The sequence below is a fragment of the Mus musculus genome, chromosome 9 (genome assembly GCF_000001635.26).
Source record: "Mus musculus strain C57BL/6J chromosome 9, GRCm38.p6 C57BL/6J".
NCBI classification, from domain to species: Eukaryota; Metazoa; Chordata; class Mammalia; order Rodentia; family Muridae; genus Mus; species Mus musculus.
In genome coordinates this window covers 113439330-113456930 of record NC_000075.6, presented here as the reverse complement: position 1 = coordinate 113456930, position 17601 = coordinate 113439330, and the positions used below count along the sequence as shown (strand labels likewise).

General features: G+C 46.4%; 1 long non-coding RNA gene across 1 annotated transcript; it reads right to left on the bottom strand.

Moving 5' to 3' along the window:
* Positions 1 to 493: 493 nt before the first annotated feature.
* On the bottom strand, positions 494 to 13169 carry Gm39438. Its single transcript, XR_871308.2, has 3 exons — positions 12710 to 13169; positions 1604 to 1843; positions 494 to 731 (listed from the first exon to the last, which is right to left on the bottom strand). It is a non-coding gene; the product is annotated as a predicted gene, 39438 (long non-coding RNA).
* Between the last annotated feature and the right edge of the window lie 4432 nt (positions 13170 to 17601).

The following is a 17601-nucleotide window of genomic DNA, read 5'->3' as shown; positions in this document are numbered from 1 at the left end:
TCATTCATTCATTCACTAATTTTCCCCTCTGTTCCTTCTGCAATTTTAGTAATTTTAGTTTTTGAAATTTATAATATAATTACATAATATCCTGCTTCCCTTTACCCCTCTAACCCTTCCCAGACACTCCCTTATTCTCAGTCAGGATCATGGCCTCTCTTTCTTTTCTTACTTTTTGTTACACATATACACGTGCTCAGTGAATATTATGTTACCCACATGTATGCGATCTCGGGGTTGACCACTTGTATTGCAAGACTATTTCTCCTGCTCTCTGCATTTCACAGCTGTCCATGGTTCTTGGCATAGGGTTGCAACCCTTGAAATTTACCCCTTCCCTGTTAGCCTGTCCATTGATGCCTTTATCTCTCTCACTATTTAGCCCAGGCTAGCTTCCAACTCCTGGTTCTCCTGCCACAGCCTCCTGAGTGCTGGGACTGCTGTTGAGCGCCACTGGGCTTGGCTTATAAATCACTTTATAAAAGCATACACCAGAGAGAATACTGAGACTATTCCAATGGCCACAGTTGTGTTCCAAGAAGTTCAGGCTTGGTGGGGTGTGCGCATGTATCCACGTCGTGCGCTTCCGGTCTCAGTGTGGTGGTTGCAAGGGCTGTTCGTACATATGAAGGGACGGGTTGAACTCTGCTTTGTGTGTACTTTCTCCAGAGTGGGTTTTGTGGGGAGGTGGTAGACGTTGAAGGGAAAACTGAAGTTTTGAATTGAGGAAGCTGGAGGTCAGGATAGAAAGAAAAAAACATGAGCACATGTCCAAATAAGCAGACCATGGTGGCTTCTGAGATATTCCTCCATCACTTCCTGTGCGAAGGAAGGAGATGCCAAGCCCTCATTGTTTTCCCAAGTCATGGTGTGTTGGGGGCTGGGGTATCTTAGCTACTTTTTTCATTGCTGTGAAGAAGTAAGCTAATATAGGAGAGATTTACTTTGTGGCATGGTCTGTAGGGATGGATATGGTCCACTATGGTGGCAGAAGACTTGGGCCATGGCAGCAGGAGCTTGCCTACATTTCCATGGACCAGGGAGCAGAGTGAAGGCTGGACTTAGGGCTAGGCTCTAAAACTCAAGACCCACGGCCAGGGATCTACTTCCTCCAACAAGGTTGTACTTCCTGACAGTTGCACATCATCTCAAAACAGCGCCACCTGCTGCGGAAACAAATATGCAACTACTTGAGCTGTGGGGAACGTTTTCCATCCAAAGTTTTAAGAGGATATTGTCTTGGTTTGTTCAAAAGGGAGAATTAACATACCTTAGATTTGTTCAACTAAGCCAAATGATTTCAGGACACCCAGTTATACCGAAGTTTTGGGAGAACAATGAATGCATTTTTTCACTGTAATATTTAGCATTCTTCTTCTTATTATTACCACTATGAGCATATGTGTGCTAGATGAATCTGTAGGCACCTATACCAAGCATACAGGTAAAGGTCAGAGGACAACCTTGTGGAGCCTTTTTCTCCTTTCTCTATTATATGGATCTGTGAACCCAACTCAGGACCCCATGCCTGAGAGGCAAGAACTTTACTGACAGCGATTTCTCCAGCTCTGGGGATTTCTTTAGAACGTTGTTGCTTTCTCACCGTTTGATCCAGCTGGCCTGGGAAGGACACCAATTTCTTTTCCTATCACATGAGGCCAGTGGTGGGGGAAGTGGTTCCTGCAAAAGCTCACAGGAGGAGACATCTCTGCTCCACGGTCTCTTTCCTGCTGTTGTCATCTCACTTGTTGGCCTAGACTCTCCAGAGCAGTGGAACGGGCTGCTCCATCTTTCGGCCGGGATGCTTTGGGCTGTTTTGAGAGCAGATTTTCCCAGCCAACTGCTGAAAGAATCAGGGGGAGGGGGGGTAAGAAGTCTAGAAAGAGGGATTTAAAACCATCATAAGAACAAGCATGAAAATTATGTACGCAGTAAACGCTAATTATGAAAGATTTGGAAAACTCTTAGAGGTTGAAACAAAAAAAAAAAATTAAAAATCCAGCTGAAACCACTGACCTGGTTTCCCTAAATATTTATACATGAATATCATCCCTTCATTCATGCACACATGGAATCTATTCGTTAAATTGGCATTTTATTATAGGACATCACTGTTCTGGGCTTTTAGATTAGAAGAACGGAGAGAGCAACCAAGAGCCCCGACTCTTAAACTATTAGGAGAAACAGATTTTAGACAAGAACACAAAATATAGTTAGTGAAGTGCTAAAGCTGAAGGTGATAGGCCAGGAAGTGTGGATGTGAACTCTGGGACAGGAGAGGGCTTCGGAGTAACAAAAGACTCATTATTGAGAAGATGGATTCTTAGGTAGAGACCTGATAGCAGTCAGTGATGGCTCATGAGGCTGGTGAATACCATTCCGCATAGGCTAATAGCCATATTTACAGAGTCCAAAGATCAGCAAGAGGTCAGAGTGGCCAGAGGTGCAGGGGTACAATTTCAGGTCACCTAGGGTCAATGGGATATAGGGCAGGAGTGGGCTCTGTATGTCACAAGAGCTTAGAGGGTTACCTCAGCAGCATCTCTCAGCTCTCAGTCAAACTTCACTGAGTGTGGGCCTCAGGGGTTGGGAAGTTAGGTCAATGTAGGAGGAGACTACTGGGAAGTTACAGGTGAGACACAATGGTGACTTGGGCAAGGATGGCGGTAGGGATGATGAAAAGTAGTTTAGCTTTGGCTTGTATGTGAGAGGAAGAACCAACAGGGTTACTGATAAAATGCAGAAGTGGGGGAGAAGAGAGAGAAAGAAAGAGAGAGAATGATTGAGAATAGCCAGAGGAGTAGAACTAGCCATGGACAAGGGAGTCCAACAGAGGGAGGGAGCATGCTTCAGGGTGATTGTCAGCAGCTCAGATGGACACATGCAGCAGATGTTGGTCAGGCAGCTGGGTAGATGAGTCTGGAATGCAGAGAAGAAATCTGACTGGAATATGAACATGGCAGGCAACCTCCTCTCATTTCTTAGATCTCCCCCCCCCCCCATTTTGTGACAGGGTCTCTCCCTGGCTCAGAACTTGTTAGGCAAACTAGGCTAGCTGCCCTGAAAGCTCCACGGATCCCAAGGATCTGTCTGTCTCTGCCTTCCCAGCCCTGGGATGGCATCATTGTGCCGCCATTTTGTTTGTTACATGGGTTCTGGGGATTGAACTCTGGTCCTCTTGCTTGCAAGATGAGCATTTTACTGACTGGATCTCTTACCAGTCCTTTTGGCCCAGACCTTTCCATGGAATCAGGTGGAGCTTGCCTGAAACTGAAACCACAGACATACCTCCCCATACACCATTCCTTCTAGAGATTTCCAGACATTTCTTCTAGGGACTCTAACCTAGCAAGGAAGTCTTTTCTAGTTACGTGGGAATGGAGACATTTGTACATGCATCTGCTTGGGTCATCCTTCCAGAAGTATCTGGATTTTACAGGTTGTGTATAATTTGACTGCATGATGAGTCACAATGGGTTTGAGATATGCCACTGGCTTCCTAGCACCCTGTGGTTAGCAATGCAAGGCTTGTTGTGGGTGTGGGAGGGAGGGCATGCTGGTCCCGGGTGGGGGGGGAGGGAGGAGTCATTATTTCTACCTCACTGCATTCTAATCATACTTTGCTCTGTCAAACCAAGCCGTACTTTCAATCTGACTGCAGGGTTTGCTTGCTTTCCACTCAGATGAGAAACAAATCAGCGTGGTGTAGCCTGGTGGTAGATCATTTAGAGATTCTCATCTCTGTCAGTAGCCAGGGGGCAGGCAGCATCGTCTGTATTTGTATGTGATTGTAGAGACTTGGCTTTTAAATCGTAGCTGACCCTGCCTCCTGTTTTGAAAGGCTGCGTATTTTGCATTTTAATTTCCAAGGACGACTGAGGTCACAGATAAAGAGAGAAATCATCACAGAATGAAGTTCTAATTGACAATCTATACAGCATAATGGTCCTGGCTTCTATTCCCTTTTCTATACTCACAATGGATGAATGCGTATACATGCTTGCATTTGTCTGGGTGCCCATACATGGAAAGACCATGCATATGGAGACCAGAAAACAATCTTGGGTGTCATCCTCAGCAGGAATGCAGTCACCTCCTTTGAGTTGGGGGGGGGGGTCTCTCACTGGCTAGGAGCTCACTGGTTTGGATAAAGTGCCTGGCCATTGAGCCTCAGCAATCACCCCACCTCTGCTTCCTCAGTGCTGGGATTAGAGGTGCACCCTCCCAAGCCTGGCTTTTTATGTGGTGCTGGGATCAAACTCAGGTCCTTGTGCTTATGAGGCAAGCATGTCATCTACTAAGCTTTCACTCAGCCACTGTTTATACTTCTTGTTTGGCTTATGTGTCTATGTGTAGTGTGCATGTGTGTGCATATGCATATGTCGCAGGTGCACATGCATGCACGTGTACATGCGCACATGGAGGCATTGACGCTGACACTGAGAATCTTCCTTGGTTGCTTTCCACCTTATTCACCAAGCCAGGGCCATTCAGTTGAACCTGAGGTGGCTGACATGGCTGGTTTAGCTTATGCTGGAGATGGCTTGCCTTAATTCTGCCCTTCAAGTCACCAGCCACCACAACCCATGCAGGAAATGGTTTTCTTTTCTTTTCTTTTTTTTTCTTTTCTTTTCTTTTTTAACCCTCCAAGACAGTGGTTCTTAACCTGTGGGTCTTGACCCCTTTAGGGGTCAGACAACCCTTTCACAGGGGTCGTCTAAGACCATACCAGATATTTATATTATGATTTCTAATAGTAACAAAGTTATAGTCATGAAGTAGCAACAAAAATAATTTTATAGTGGTGCATGTGTCCTTGTTATAGGTTGGAGCATCTTTTGGGTATATGTCCAGTAGTGGTACATCTGAGCCTTCAGGTAGAATTATTTCCAGTTTTCTGAGGAACTGCAAGATGGTTTTCCAAAGTGGTTTTACCAGCTTGCAATCCCACCAGCAATGAAGGAGTGTTCCTCTTTCTCCGAATCCTCACCAGCATCTGCTGCTACCTGAGTTTCTTATCTTAGCCATTCTGATTGGTGTGAGGTGAAATCTCACGGTCATTTTGATTTACATTATGTTTATAGCAGCCTTTATTATATAATAGTCAGAAGCTGAAAACAACTCAGATGTCCCTCAACAGAAGAATGGATACAGAAAATGTGATACATTTACACAATGGAGTACTACTCAACTATTAAAAACAATGACTTCATGAAGTTCCCAGGCAAATGAATGGAACTAGAAAATATCATCCTGAGTGAGGTAACTCAGACACAAAAGAATACACATGGTATGCACTCACTGATAAGTGGACATTAGCCCAAAAGCTCAGAATACCCACGATACAACCCACAAACCATATGAAGCTTAAGAAGAAGGAAGACCAAAGTTTGGATGTTTCAATCCTACATAGAAGGAGGAACAAAATAATCACAGGAGGTAGAGGGAGGGAGGGACCTGGGAAGGAGTAAGGAGGGGGAGGAAAGAAGGGGAGGCAGGATAAGGTATGGGAAGGGACAGGAGAGAAGAACAGAGGGTCAGGAAATTGAATAGAAATATGTAGCAGTGGGGATGGGGATTGGGGTAGCCATTAGAAAGTCCTAAACACCAGGGAATTGAGAGGCTCCCAACTGGGATGACATTAGCCAAAATACCCATCAAAGGGGAGATAGAACCTGTAGAGACCACCTCCAGTAGATAGGCACAGCCCCCAGTTGAGGGATGGAGCCACCCACCCTCCTCAAAATCATTAACCCAGGATTGTTCCTGCCTAAAGGAAATGCAGGGGGGAAAATATAGCAGAGACTGAAGGAAAGGCCATCCAGAGACTGCCCCACATAGGGATTTATCCCCTCTGCAGACATCAAACCCCCACACTATTGCGGATGCCAAGAAACACTCACTGACAGGAGCCCGGGATGGCTGTCTCCTGAGAGGTTCTACCAGCACCTGAGCAATACAGATGCAGATACTCAAAGCCAACTATCAGAGTAATCCTGGGGACTCCAATGGAAGAGCTAGGGGAAGGACTGAAGAAGCTAAAGGGGATTGCAACCCCATTGGAAGAACAATATCAACTAACAGGTCCATCCAGAGCCCCCAGGGACTAAACCACCAACCAAAGAATATACATGGAGGGATCCATGGCTCCAGCTACATATGTAGAAAAGGATTGCCTTAACTGGCATCAGCGGGAGGGAAGGCCCTTGGTCCTGTGGAATCTTGATGCCCAGTGTAGGGGGATGCTAGAGCAGTGAGGCAGGAGTGGGTGAGTGGGTGGAGGAGCACCCTCATAGAGACAAAGAGGAGGGAGGATGGGATAGGGGTGTTTGTGGAGGGGAAACTGGGGAGGGGGATATCATTTGAAATGTAAACAAATAAAATGGTTAATAATAATTTTATAGTTGGGGGTTACTACAGCATGAGGAACTGTATTAAAGGTTGAGAACTATTGGTCTAAGCCATTTTCCAGACCTTCGTCAATACTTTTAGGTTGTGGTATTACCCAAGTATAGTGTCATACCAGGATATCAGGTCTACAACTGTCTACACTCTGAAGGTGTGAATACCCCCATAACTACTCAGACGAAGGCATAGAACATCTCCAGTCCTCCAGAATGTTTTCTTGTGTTCTCAGTCAATTCTTGCCTGAAGCCAAAGCTTGAACTGTTCTATCTCTATAGATTCATCTCTGTTTTGATTTTCATATAAGATTTTGATTTTCCTATATATAGAACAAGATAATACACAGGACTTTGTACCTTGCTTATTTTATTATTTTATTTGTAATCCTCACTCATTAATGTTCGTATAGAACTAGTTTGTTCCTTAAACATTTCTACACGGTAGGCTGGAGATGTAGTCTGTTGATAGAGTGTTTGCCTAGCACACACAAAGCCCTGGGTTTGCTATCCAGCAGTGCAGAGACCACATAGGCCAGGTGTGGTGGCCTGCACCTGTAAAGCCAACACAACAGAGGTGGACAGGATGATCAGGTGTTCAAGGTCATCCATGGTTGCATAGTTTAAGGTCATATCGAGATACAGGAGACCTTGTCACAAAAGGAATTCTAGCAATAAAATAATTCCTAATGACATTCTGCTGTATTTATAGACTAGTGCCTTGCTCAGTCATCATCAGAGAAACCTTTCTCCTGCAGCAGATACAAACAAACACAGAGAGTCACAGATAGACAATATGCAGGCAGGAGAGGCCTTGGAACACTCAAATCCCACTCGTCTCTGTCAAATCCCTCTCCTCAGGGCTCATGGGACCCCATGGAAGCAGAGGAGGAAAGACTGTAAGAGCCAGAGAGGTGAAGGGCAGTAGGGAAACAACACAACAGGCCTGACACACACATAAACTCACGGAGACTGAGGCAGTGTGCACAGGGCCTGCACTGGTCTACACCAGATGGTTCCAGAGCCCAGCAGTGGATGGGTAACTCTACAGAATCACTGGCGGTTTCCAGTCTCATAACGTTGTGTCAGCGCCTCCCTCCCTCCCTCCCTCCCTCCCTCCCTCCCTCCCTCCCTCCCTCCCTCCCTTCCTCCCTCCCTCTCTCTCTCTCTCTCTCTCTCTCTCTCTCTCTCTCTCTCTCTCAATTTGCCTTTTTTGAATTTTTATTTTCTACCCTCAGAGTCCTTTGCATATATACTATGGTTCCCACTTTTGTGTTTTGTGGCATTCCTGAGTGTGCAAAGCGTGCGTCTCTGTGCCTGTATCCGTTTCTCACGCCTTTCTTGGGCTCTTTTCCTTCTGCTGCTTTGTTTTATCCTACTCTGATTTATTTGTTTTTGTTTAATCTTATTATATCTTATTTTATTATTATCCCTTAGGAGCTGTTGTTTCCTAATGAGAGACAGGATGGGGTGGGCCGGATAGATGGGAGGGGATGCGGAGAGGAACCAGGAGCAGTAGAGGGAGAGGAAACCATGATCAGGATATAGTGTCTGAAAAAAAAACCCTATTTTTAATAAAAGAAAAATATTTTTAGAAGATAAATTCTTGAAAAAACAATCAGAAAAAAGCTCATGATACTTAACAATTATAATAATAGTTTTTTTCTCATAATGTTGAAAAAATTTTAGACAAATAAGAATGTATATGTATATATGTATATGAACACATGTATTTTAAAGAACATTTTCAAGTGTAGGCATATTAAATTATAAAGGTTAAACTTACAGGTTGAAAAGCTTAATATTTCAATGGAATAAGTTTAAATGTTATAAAATCATAAAAGAGATTCTGTACGGTATTTAGCTATATGAATAGTCTGCAATTTACCCACTCTACTCACTGGCTGCTTTTTGTTGTCTGCAAGGACACTGGAGTTTAGATGCTGTCACCTCAGGGGTCCCTTCACCATGTCTGACCAAAGGGACAGACGCAGCCCTGCCTTCCTGCCTCCCCCAAGCAGGCATTAGGGAGAGGAAACGTGTGGGAACTTAGGGAGCAGAATGAAGGAAAGGCTGCCACACAGACGATGCCCCAAGTATGGCTTCTGGTGATGTCTGAGCTGAAAGCCCAGAGAAGAGGCTGTTTTCCTTCTGTCATTCTGCCCTGTGCTTCAGAAATCAGAGGGAGGCTGCGGCTGGATTCCTTCAGGCTTCCCAGGAGCCCACCAGTACGGCTGCCTTTTTGCTCATCTCTACCACAATTGCTTCCTCTTCCTCTCATCTACTATCTAGCTGGCCTTTTTTTTTCCTCTTTCCCTCAGCATTACTTTTTTCTTAAGCAAGCAAGCAAGCAAGCAAGCAAGCAAGCAAGCAAGCAAACAAAAACAACAAATCATGGTCTTCAGGATAGAATTTGTAGAGTGTGTCTGGGGAGCTGACTCAGTCAGTGAAGTAGAGGTTTGCAAGCCAAGGACCTGAGTCAGATTCCCAGAACCCACTCGGAAAAGCCAGACATGGTGGTGTGCATTGTAATGCCAGCCCAGGTGGAGACAAGGAAGAAACTTGGGGCTTGCTGGCCCAAATGCCAAACTCTAGGTCAGTAAGGGGACCTGTCTCAAAGTAATAGCATTCCTGAAGGACAGTGTCAAGGTTGACTTCTGGCCTCCACATACATCAGCAAGCACATGCATATGTGCCTACACACATGTGCACAGGCATTTTCTGCATCCAGGCACAACTCCAGTTTTGTGTTAATTACCCTAGGCCACCCACCTCTGGTTACAGGTGTGAAGATGCTTGGCTGGGATTCCCTGCTTCTCGGGAGCTTATTTGTGCTCTCTGACTTTGGCTTTTATTACTCAACTCCGTTTCAGTGATGGAGAAGCACACTGAGGGCTAGGCTTCACAGCCCACAGCACGCAGCCTGAGGTGCTTTTCAAGAGGGGCATGGCTGTGTAGGGAAGGTCAGCTTACCATGTACGCCAGCTTAGCCAGTGTCCCTCTGTGGCCTGCCTGCCTCATCTGGACTCGGGCTGAGAGGAGGACAAGGCCCGCTGTTTTAAGTAGTGCCGATGATGAAAAGAACAGTAATTCACCAGTCACCGCCCTTCCCACTCTCCCAATCTGGACTCCATTTAAGAGTTCCCAAGCATGTTACTCACTTCTCCGTTGCTGTGGTAAAACACCATGACCAAAAGCAACTTAAAGAAGAAAGGGGTTTCTTTTTGGCTCATGGTTCTAGAGAGCTAGATGTCTATAAAGAACGACATGGCAGCAAGCCGCTTTAAGAGGAAGCTGGCTGCTCACATGTCATCAGCATACTATGAAACAGAAAATTAGAAGTGATATGAGGCTGTGAACTCCCAAAGCCTGCCTCCAGTAGCAAGACAACCTCCTGTAGCAAGACAACCCCCTCCCCATATCCTAAAGGTTGACCCAAAGTCCGCCCCCAGTGACGTACTTCCTGCAGCCAGACTCCACACCCTAAGGGTTCCATAGTCTCCCCTAAACAGGGCCACTAACTCGGGACCACATGTTCAAATGCTGAGCCGTGTGGGAGACATACTCATTCAAACCACCACACCAAGGTTCGGGGAAACGTAAGCGCTACCCATGACCTTGAAACCCAGTTGCATTATATGCAAGTGTCCAGAGCCCCAATTTGGGCCACTCTTACGGCCAAAGTTTCTGAGTTTACCCAGGTTTCAAAGTCTTTCTTTACGCAAGTTTGATGAACCCCTCTGAAGCCCCATCTCTTCCTGGGTCTCAGCCCTTTCAGACAACCCAATGGTCCTAGCCCACCACAGCAACACCAGTATACCACTCATGACCATCACCGTTCTGTTTTCTCAACCTTACTTCATTATATGACTAAAGAAGGATTTGGCCAGTTCCCTAATGAAAATGTTCCCTGGTAGGTTTTCCTGTTTGCTACAGAATTGTGTGATTCTTTCTCTTTAAAATTTAGTTAACTTTTATTTTATTTGTCAGAGTGCTTGCCTGCATGTGTGTTTGTGGACCATGGGCCTGAGGTAAGTGTTGGATCCCTTGAACTGGAGCATAGGTGGTTTTGAGTCAACACACGGATGCTGGGAACTGAACCAGGGTTTCCTGCAAGACCACCAAATGCTTTTAGCTGCGGAGCCATTTCTCTACCTTCATTTTTTTTTTTTTAAAGTTAATGTAAGCTATTAGAGGACATTACGGCTTTTTAAAGAAAGTGTGTTTCTGTAGATTCTTGTCTCCACCAGCTTCCCTATCCCCCTGCCCTTAATTTAAGTCAAAGCATGCATAGTTCTTTAACTTTGTGGACCTTGGGGATGGCAGTTTTTGCATAGGGGACTCCCCTTTCACCAGGCCAGCATCTGCCTCTATCTCTTTATCGTTGCCTGGTGAAGGCTAGGTAGTTCAAACAGAAGTTCAAAGCACTCTGGGCACAGTTGAAACAGGGCTGAAGAAGTGCATTATGGGTGCTTCAGTGATGGCTCAGCAGGTAAGAACACTAGCTGCTCTTCTAGAGGACCCAGGTCCAATTCCATCACCTCCATGGCAACTCCAAACAGTGTGTAACTCCAGTCCCAGTGATCTGACACCTGCTTCAAGCGTCTGTAGGCACCAGGCGTGTGTGTGTGTGTGTGGTGCATAGACATCCACATAGGCAAAACACATATCCACATAAAAATAAATAAGTTAGAAATTAACTAAAAAGGAAGTACATTGTTTTTGCTTTGAGTTTGTTGCTTCCCGGTAGTTGCTTAGCCCACAGGGCTGGGTACCTCCACAGCTCCAATCTGGTACTGGGATTTTAGAGAGTACCTGGAGAGATACTGGTCTTTAGTCCACAATGAACTAAAGCTCTATTGGTTCTGTTGCTGTGCAGCAGCAACAACAGGAAGTGAAGGGAGGTGGGCGGGAGTACCAGCTCTTAGCCAGGTGGAGTCCCTTGGGCTTTCTGGGGTTCTGGCTGTGGACTTTGTAATCAACTCTGAGAATACTATGTGCCCAGAGTAGTCCACAGAGAGAGGGAAGCAGGGGAATACCTTCACTATGCCCGCACAAGGCTTCCCTTACCCTTTATTCTGTACCCCAACTTGTTTTTAAAAATTATTTTTATTTGTGTGTATGAGTGTTATACCTGCATGTCTGTCTGTCCACTACTTGCCTGCCTGGTGTCTGCAGAGGTCATAAGAGGGCATTGGATTCCCCTGAATAGACAATTGTGAACAGCCATGTAGGTGCTAGGAGTTGAACTTGGTTCCTTTAGAGGAAAAGCCAGTGTCCTTAAACACTGACCCATCTCTCCAGCCCCCACCCCGACTATTCTTGACTGTTCCTGGTGCCTCAGCAGCGACCTGTGCTCCTGCCCAAGTCCCCTTCTCTGCTCCTGCTAATTCTGCCTTGTACCCCATTCACCCTGAACTCTGCCACCCCACGGGCACCATCAACACCTCCTCCAGGCTCCTGCCCAGCTCCTGTAGCTCGAGTTCCTTGGTGTCATTCTTCATCTTTTGTTTTCTTGGGTTTTGACACACTGCATTCTGAGAGTCAGTTGACTCCTTAAGGAAAGGGCTTGAGACCCAGCACTTGTCCTACAATGAGTTTCTGAATCAGATGCCCACTCTCTTGCTGTCCTCATTCCACAGAGGTGATGTCAGCTCCAGCCTAGAATGCTGCAGTGGCTTACTTTATTGCTATTTCAAAATATTTGTTCATTTGGTGTGTGTGTGTGTGTGTGTGTGTGTGTGTGTGTGTGTGTGTACATGAGTGCCATGGTGTATTTGTGGAGGTCAGAGGACTGTTTATTCGAGTTGATTTTGTCCTTCTACCATGTGGGTCCTGGGGATCAAACTCAAGTCATCAGCCTTGGTGGCAGGTAGCTTTCTTTCCTCACTGATCTACCTTGGTGGTCCTGAATTGGCTTCAATATTTGTCCCGTACTCTGCCTCAAATATGACCAACTCCTGTAGTGGGCGTGTCCTAAATCATGAACCTGACTACATGCTACCATTTAAGGTTTTATGTGCTTTCTTGTGGCTACAGTAGCAGACATAGGATTAGATGCATGTTTACCTGTGGTAAGAGAGAAGTACCAGATAGAGTTAGTACATGAGCTGAGAAGAGCATCCAGCCAGCACAGGGCATTTGGGTCGAGGAGCCTACCCCATGGGTAGTAGGAGCTCATTCCTGAAGGGCAGAGATGTAGATGGGCTTATGCAATGGTACCCGGAGGGTTACAAACCAGGAGACAAAACAAAACAAAACTCTCTGATTAGTCATTGGCTGAGTGTGTTCCCTGGGGTGCTAATTACCTGCCACCATGGTCTTTCTGTATAGAAGGCCAAGCCTGTGTCAGTGGTCAGAGGGCTCCTTCAGGCAGGAGCAGCAGACACGCATTGGAAACTTTCTGCGAGCAGTGGGCAGGAAGGGGTGAGCTGTGGTAGCATCTCCCACAGCCTGCCCTCCCATCTCCATGCGATTCACAGGCTCTCAACCCTACAGCTCCATCCCTTCACTGCCTGTATCCGTGCAGATGCTTCAGCAGCTCCTTCCAGCCTGTGTGCTCCGGTTCACAGCAATCTGCTGTCCATCACCACATGGTTACCCTCAGTGCACCTTCAGACGGGGTGCTTTGGTCCACACCCACACACCAGTCACAGCACTGCCTCCACGACAGCGGGGTCGGATGGCCTTCATCCTGCATCTCTCAGAGCTCTTCCTTCTCGCCAGACACAGGCTGTGTGGCACTCCTGGGTTTAGGATTGACCCTATCCAGTTTTCTCCGAGGCCCTAGAGATGAGCACATGGTTTGGCATCCTAAACAAATGCTCCAGACTGAACCGGGCATCTATGGCTCATCGTTTAGCATGCAGTTGGGACTCATTATCTGTGTCCCGAGTTGAACCCACCCTTGTCTTGCTTGGCTGCCTCTTTTTAGAATAAGCAATACCAAAAAGGAGACAAAACCAGAATCTTACCTCTCCCTAGGGATAAGCTTGTTATTTTTTGTCAACCCTGTGAGATTAGAGCTGGAGGTGGTGACCAAGGGGGATCCGGAAGCCAGAGAAGACAGGAGGTCATCGGGATACACACGTGTGCACACACCGTACATGTGAATAGGCAGAGCTGTAGCAAAAATGAAAAGAGAGGAAACTTAACAGACTGGGAGAGGCTGAGCCCAGAAGATGGACTGTCAGGGATGAATAGAGGTAAGAAGAAAAGACAGGAAGAGGGAAGATTGGAAAGATAGGGCCAAGAGGAGGAGAAAATATGGCCAAACCATATCCTACTTGGGAAAATATAGCACAAAAGCCCTGGAGAGAGACTCTCTGTCACAGGGTATGAGACAGAGACTGGAATCCTAGCTATGGATCTTAATCTCTTCTCCTATGGCTGACTCAGTGGCAAAGATGAGGATAGTGGGGTGTTGGGTGAGGGGGACACGGTGAGCCCCTCACTCATCACCATGACTATGGTCTGAGTACTTGTAGTGGTGTGAGATGTTTGCAGAGCCCTTTCTGTATCCTTTTACAGGATAAAATCTCCGAGGTTAGGGCAGAGTGCTGTGATGACCCCCCCTGGGCCCCCGTGTGCGTGCCTCTGGCCTTGTGAGGTTAGATTTGCAGTACCTCATGAAAGAATAATGAGCCATATCAATGTTTAAAGCCGCCTAATGCTCCTTTCAGTTCAGCTGTCTAGAAGTTTGCAAAGCAGGGGCCATGGTTCCCAGGAGAAGGCCAGGAGACATGACCGAAGGGCCATAGGCAGCCAATGTGGCCATCAGAGCCTTAGGTGGGTCTGTGGTGGGAGGATCCCAGCCAGCGAGGGGAACGATCAAGGTCAGTGAACAGCATTCTGCAGGAATTACCTTCTTCTTGAATGTCTAGATAGACCAGACTCAGGAGCCTAGGAAGACTGTCCTTTGTGCATGTATGGGTGTGCATGCATATGTTTGCGTGCACGTGTGTACACATGCATGTGGGAATCAGAGGACAGTCTCAAGTATGGCTTTTCAGGTGTTTTCAGGTGGGTTCTCTGGACCTAACTCAGATCCTGACTAAGCTATCTTTCTCCAGCCTTAGAAATAATTTCTGAATAAGTCCTCAGAATAAATCCTATATCACAAATAACATCTTCCTCCATACATTTCTTTCCCCATATTCCAGTTATTAAACTGCATTGTGCCCCAGCCCCAAGCTCCGGTTCTTGCATTCTTCTGCCCAGAGATGCTGGGGTTGATGTATTCTGTCAGCTGGTTCCTTGTGACGCCTGCCAGTAGGGGGCGCAATAAGAAGGCGTTTCAGATGCTCCGACCCGCAGCTCCCTCTTCAGTGCCTGATGGGTCCACGCACGGGTTAGGATTTTTGCAGCAGCACTCTCACGGCCCACCTCGCTGGGACGAGTTTACTTGGAGGTATCACCACCCAGTCAGCTGCCGCCTTCATTATCTAGATCCTGTTCTGAGGAGTTCTTCTTCAGACTTAAAACGAAAGTTTTATTTATGTATACGCGCGTTTGTCTGTGAGAATAGAGGCCACACGAGGATGCCTGCGGAGGTCAGAGAGGGAGTCAGATCCCCTAGGGCTGAGGTTATGAGCATTTGGGAGCTTTCTGACATGCATGCTAGGAACTGTTCCCAGGTCCCCTGGAAGAGTCGCGTGTGCTTCTAACCACAGAGCCATCTCTTCAGCCCCTCATCTTTACACTTCTGAGATTTATTAATTCAAGCGTTTTTTTTTTTTTTTTTTGTTTTTTTTTTTTTTTTTTTTTTTTAGTATTTCCATAATTTTAGGGATGCACTGGGTGACTAGGCTAGTCTTGGTTTTCCTGGGACTTTTTGAGTTTCTAATACCGACATTCAGGTGTTCTGAAATTCAGCACATCTCCACAAATAAGGAAGGTTGGTCATTTCAGGCTGAGAGCTGCCTCCCCCAGCTGCTCCCTCAGGCACCTTGTTAACGATTTTATATCATGATAACAATGATAAATTAGGATGAATTTTGCCTGTCAAAGCTGTCGCTATGATTTCTATTTCCTGACTTGAACTTCTGTAGCCTCATCTCTAACTCTTAGGAACTTTGTTAAGCCAGACAGCATCTTCTAATTAAGGGCACACTCTAAGGTGCTCAGTGAGGGGAGCGCCTGTGGATTTTTGCTGCTGCTGTGGTCACTATTGTTACAGTACAGCTTAGTGTGGAAAGAAAACCCTGAGAGTGCTGGAGGTGGCTTGCATTATGCCCCTGGGGGTCCTTCCCAAGCACTGTGGGGGTGCATACCTGTAATGCCAGCACTTGAGAGATGGAGGTGGGAAGATCGGAAGTTCAAAGCCATCCTTAGTGACATAGTGAGTTCAAAGACAGCCTTACATACAGGAGACCCTGCCTCAAAAGAGCAGCAAACAATCTCACCTGTGTGCAGCTTGTCCACACATATCCCAGCATCCACCTCCCTCCTCCCAGCTGTGCTCTCTGGCTGCTGTCCAAGGCAAGCACCATCATCTCTGCACAGGAGAGAGTGACTCAAGTCACCCAGGCAGTCACAGATGTCTCGAGTTTCAAACTCACTATAAAAAAAGTTTCAGGGACTGGGAAGATAAAGCAGATAGAGCACTGGTCTCACAAACAGGAGGACCAGAATTCTGGCCTGTAGTGTCCACATAAAAAGCCAGTATGGTGGTCTGCTTGGAATTCCAGGCAGGGACATGGATCTCTCAGGTGAGCTGGGTAGCTAGACTAACCAAATCAATGAGCTCCACATTCAGCAAGAGACCCGGTGCAAAAACAAAATGGGGAACAGTTGAGGAAGACAACTGTCGTCAACCTCTGACCTGCACATAGATGCACGCACACACACATGCAGAACACATACATATATACACACATGCACCACAATACACACACATACACAAATACACACATAAACACATACATACACACACACGAGTTTCCTCACATGCTTTGGGTTTTTCTTGCATGGGGTTCAATGCCTGGCAAGCACTGGCTCTATTTAATTTCTCACACCAACTGCCTCTAACCTCTATGCCCATGCCTTTGGACTTTGCCTAGCTCTGTGGGCGAAATGCACCACGGAGACACGTAAACTAGGGGAATGAGGCTGAGACTCCTGACTTCAGCTGCATATGGCCCCAACCCTGGCACAGCTCACAATCTTCAGTGGATTTGCATTTTAACTAAAAGCTTTCTAGAACCTTGGCCTCAGACCTGGTCTGCTTAAAAGGCATTTCCCATAACACTCAATTTTATTAATACCATAAAACACTCTGCGCTAAATCACTGGATCATTTCGTATGCAGGAAACACCCTGTCTGGCCGGCTGTCTTTGGATAGTGATGGAAGTGTTCCTGTAAAGGATGGAGCTAGGTAGCACTGGAGAGGGTTCGCCTAGAAGACGGAGACTGTGGATGTTCTGAGGATATCTGGGGCTGTCTGCCCACCACCCAGCACAAAAGCCAGGAGTGGTCTGGTCTGGTGGTGTCCTGGCTCCCAGACAGCTTATAGTACAATTAATGTGGAAACTAAGGAATTTGTTGGAGTAGCAATATGAAGCTTTAAGTAGCAGCAATGACTTGGAGTTATTAGGGTAGAAAGCTGCTAAAAGTGTGGAGCTTGAGGAAACTACCTGTCTCTGTCTCTGTCTCTCTCTCTCTCACTCTGTGTGTGTGTGTGTGTGTGTGTGTGTGTGTGTGTGTATGAGACAGCTCATGTGTGTGCAGACTAGAGCACAACTTTGGGGGCCAGCCTCCATAAGTGATTTTTTTTCTGGACCTGTCTGGCTTAGCCAGGAGAGTCCTCTGTTCTGCATGGCGTTGGCTAGGCCTACCCACACCCATGGGTCTTCTCGTTCAGTTGAGAGCTCAGTTGGTGCTAGAGAATTCAAGACACCATTCCACACATATGGGATACTTCAGTTGAGGTTCTAGAAAAGTCAGAAGTTAGCTAGGCTTCACTCTTTCTCTAGATTGCTCCTCTTCAGATTTTTAGACAGAGAGTAGATCCAAAAGTAGCAAACACAGAAGTTGTCAGGTATCTTATGGCTTAGAGTCCAGAGTCTGCAGAGCATGTAGAGTCTACATGTGTATGTCCATGTTAGTGTGGGTGCGTGTGTGTATACATGTATAAGACCACAGCAGAGCCTTAGGGTGTTTTTCAGAAACTGTCTACCTTGTTCTTTGGAGACAGGTTCT